The sequence below is a fragment of the Dipodomys ordii genome, unplaced genomic scaffold (assembly GCF_000151885.1).
Source record: "Dipodomys ordii isolate 6190 unplaced genomic scaffold, Dord_2.0 Scaffold64, whole genome shotgun sequence".
NCBI classification, from domain to species: Eukaryota; Metazoa; Chordata; class Mammalia; order Rodentia; family Heteromyidae; genus Dipodomys; species Dipodomys ordii.
In genome coordinates this window covers 3,269,332-3,273,598 of record NW_012267280.1, presented here as the reverse complement: position 1 = coordinate 3,273,598, position 4,267 = coordinate 3,269,332, and the positions used below count along the sequence as shown (strand labels likewise).

At 47.1% G+C, this 4,267-nt stretch overlaps 1 protein-coding gene across 1 annotated transcript in view; it reads right to left on the bottom strand.

The window, feature by feature from the left end:
- Vav1 (vav 1 guanine nucleotide exchange factor) overlaps nt 1-4,267 on the bottom strand; it is a 34,743-nt gene that overhangs the window by 25,306 nt on the left and 5,170 nt on the right. The gene's annotated exons all lie outside the window — the stretch shown is intronic.

Genomic DNA, 4,267 nt, shown 5'->3' with positions numbered 1-4,267 from the left:
ATGATTGAATGGAAAGCAGGGTGATTGAATGGAAAGCGAAGAGGCCCTTGCGGCTGGGTAGGCAATGGCGGGATGTGCCAATGCTGGGGGGGGGGGGGGCAACCAAAATAAAGCTAGCAAAGTCTCTCTCTCTCTCTCTCTCTCACACACACACACACACCAGTGTCCCACCACCCTGCCATCTCCCAGAATCCCCAAGAGGGAAGCACAAATAATTGGTGTGTCCCCCAGTGTCCCACCGCAGAGAGGCTCAGCTGGAAGGTGACGGCCCCCCTCACTTCCCTCAGGAGCCAGGCTGCAGGTGTGGTTCCCCGTGTCCCTCAAAAGCCTTGTGCTGGGGTATGGGGGGGAAGGAACTCTCCACGGCTGGTGGGAATGTAAATTCTACAGCCACTATGGAAATCAGCATGGCGGACTCTCGAAATATGGAAAGTAGACATTATAATAATACCTGCCTGTGCCAGTCGCCAGCATATAATGGAAGGGAGGTGAGTCAACACACCGTGTAAGACAGCGCACACCATGTGTAGAGGCTCTAGACACCTCTCCCGGGCTGTGGATCAGTCCAGATGCCCGTGCCCCACAATCCATGAAAGGACAAATCGTGATCTCTTGATCCAATGGAGTAAATCTCAGCGAAGAACAAAACCAGTGACTTGCAGGAAAATATATGGAACTGAAGAGCATCATGATACCATCACTGAAACAAGCCAGACTCAGACGAACAAACATTGTATGCTTTCTCTCATCTACAGAATCCAGATTATTTTTTCCTTAAAAAAAAGTCGGAGCTGAGCAGGTGGCTCCATGATAGAGTGCTTGCCTTGCACGCATGAGGCCCTGGGTTCGATTCCTCAGCATCACATAAGCAGAAGAAGCTGGAAGTGGTGCTGTGGCTCAAGTGGTAGAGTGTTTTTGCCTTGAGCTGAAGAGCTGAGGGACAGCGCCCAGGCCCAGAGTTCAAGCTCCATAGCCACCAAAATAAATTTAAAAAAAAAAATAAAAAAGACATGGAAACAGAAGGGGCAGTGAGCAATGGAGGACTCAGGCGGACAAGAGAGGGGAATGGCAGGTGAGGGATACAAGTATAAAGATGAAAGGAAGCCCATCATTTGATACAACTAATTTTCAAAGTGTAACAAAGTTAATCCTCAATGAACCAGTCAGCGTTCAGAGGAAAAGTCTTTAAGACACATTACTCTCTGCCCCTCCCTGCACCTGAGGGCCCCCCCTCCCCCCGCAGATGCCTGGATTTCAGATTCTGGCCTATGAGAGCATAAATGGCCATTGCTCAAAGTCACTTAGTTTGTGGAACCTGGTTACAGGAGCCCCAAGAAAGAGCGCACGGCCTTCATCCCCAGAGAGCCTTGAATGAATGAGGCAATAGGGAGATGGCTTTCTTACTCTCTTATCTTCTTCAGCTCTGGGCATAGCACCTGTCTCTGGAAATAAAACGAACGAGTATATGTACTTAAAGAATCCACCAGTCTGTCCCTGTTTGCTGTCAGTAATCATTCATCTCTTTCTGGATCTCATCAAGCTATGACTCTCCCCACAAAGCAGTAAATTGTCACACGCCATTCTGCTCCCTGGGGGACATCTGACCCCCCCCATCCTGAGAGATTCTGTGGGGACAACTGTCCTGGTATCCAGTGGGCACAGACTGAGAATTATTAGACACCCTACAATACCTGGTCAAGCAACCATTTGGCCCCAAGTAGTATAGAGGCTGAGAAATATTGTCCTAACATTGGAACCTCATGCCCATGTAAAGGCTGATTGCCTCTTGGCATCTTAGTCTTTCATATGGTAACCTTCCCTCAGTTTCCCCTGTGGCACCAGACCTCCACTTTCCATCCATTTCTCTACACATAAGACCAAAGAAAAGACATGGGATTCCAGCCTGCCCAATGAGAACACAGTATTCAACAGGGAATAGCAATTGGTTCAGGAATAGACATGTGACCCTGGTCTGGTCAATCAGAGCCTGGTGTTCTCCTGGGGACAGTGATTGGTTCAGAGTCAATATATGACCCTGTTCTGGCCAATCACAGCATAGTAAACTCCTGGACACAGCAATTGGGTCAAGAAGGAGCATGCAATTCTGTCTTCGAGAATGGTATTCTCCTGGCCACAGAAATCAGTTGAAGAATAGACATGTAACACCCCCCCACACACACACACCCCAAGAAAAATTCTATCTGGGGATGAGAATGTAGCTCTGTGGCAGAGAGCTTGCCTGCACCTAGGTTTTATTCCTGGAACTACAGAATAACAGGTTCAATGAAAAAGAACTCTAAGATTTGAAGGCTGAGCCTGAAAACTGACCTTCATTTTCTGGTGAATTTATGGAAATAATGTATTTACTTCCTAGAGGAGAAATTATAGTGGAAGAAAACAGCTGAAAGAAAATAGTCATAAGATGGACAGAGCAAAGGTCTGAGACCCTGGATCCAGCCATACTTGAAGGTACCTTCTCTGAATTATTTGCTATAGGGCATAATAAATACTATTTTTGGCTGAGCCAATTGGGTTTTGCTTTTTCTTTTTCCTGTCACAAGATCTAAGACTCTTTGTTGAAACTTCTGCAAACTAAAGCTCAAGATTTTTTTCAAACCTTAAATATCTCCACGTGAATACCCCTTATTTTTTGGGGGGGAGGGTTCGGTTGTGGGGCCTGAACTCTGGGCCTGGGCGCTGTCCCTCAGCTCTTCAGCTCAAGGCTAGCACTCTACCACTTGAGCCACAGCGCCACTACCGGCTTTTTTCTTTTTGCTTATGTGGTGCTGAGGAATCGAACCTAGGGCCTCAGGCATGCAAGGCAAGCGCTCTACCACTGAGCCACCTTCCCAGCCCACCCCTTATTTCTTCTGCACTCACCCTAGAAAAACAACTCCTAAGTTCCTCCCTGATCTCAAAGGAAGACACCCTGTGTCTACAGCAGGGCAAGATCTCTGGAAGCCAAGCTACACCCAGCCAAAGCACTCTTGTTTCCTGCCCACTTCCTGGTGCCAGTCATGATAACAAATATGTCCCAACTTCTTCCATTCAAATGGCATGTCACTTCCTCCAGGAAACCTACATGGATTGCTCCTGGTGGACTGGGGGAAATCCAACCTCTGCTTGCAAACTGTTCAATAAATGAGCTCCACCCACTCATAGCTGAACATGATCTACTGTGTTATAAATGCTCATTTCCTACCCTAGCCCCATCAGCCACGTGAGGTCATTATGACATTGTCATGGCTCAGTACAAAGTAGGTGGGAGGCAGAAGGTCTGCACCTGGTATCACCACCACCACCACCACCACCATCATCATCATCATCATCATCATCATCATCATCAGCCATACCAAGACCTTGAGCTCAAGCTTTAGTACCAACACACACATAAACACACACACACACACAAACCAAGGATGATATAGCCTATGTATTTTTCCAAAATCTCACAACCAAGAGCTTCTATAAGCAGGGTGGACCCAGGCACCTCACACTTCATAACCAGCAGTGAACATCTGTTCACAAACCAGCCAGCTTGGGACTGGGAAGGTGGCTCAGTGGTAGAGCGCTTGCCTTGCATACATGAGGCCATGGGTCGATTCCTCAGCACCACATAAGCAGAAAAGATGGAAGTGGCGCCGTGGCTCAAATGGTAGAGAGCTAGCCTTGAGCTGAAGAGCTGAGGGACAGCGCCCAGGCCCAGAGTTCAGGCCACACAATCGACAAAAAACAAACAACAACAACAAAAAAAAACAAAACAGGCATCTGGGACAGCTGAATGAATGCAATAGATGCATTCATTCCTTCCTTTGAAACACATATATGAATATAAGTAATGAAATACATAGACTCACTCATTTATTCCTTTGATGAAGACTTTAGCAAGCACCTCCTACAGGCATGATGCTATTCTAAGTGGGGACACAGATGTGAACTAAGTAAAAAACAAAACAAAACCATGCCATGATTAATTCACTGGAGGACAAAGATAATAAGCAGTAAAGTAAAACCATGGTAACAGAGGACAGAAGGACTACAGAGAAACAAAACAAGGAATAGGCAGGGGCACTATGGCTCACACCTGTAATCCCAGCTACTCAGGACGCTGGGATCTGAGGATCATGGTTCAAAGCCAGTGTTGGCAAGAAAGTCCAAAGGATTCTTTTTTGTTTTTTTGGTCCGGTCATGGGGCCTGAACTCTGGGCCTGGGCGCTGTCCCTCAGCTCTTCAGCTCAAGGCTAGCACTCTACCACTTGAGCCACAG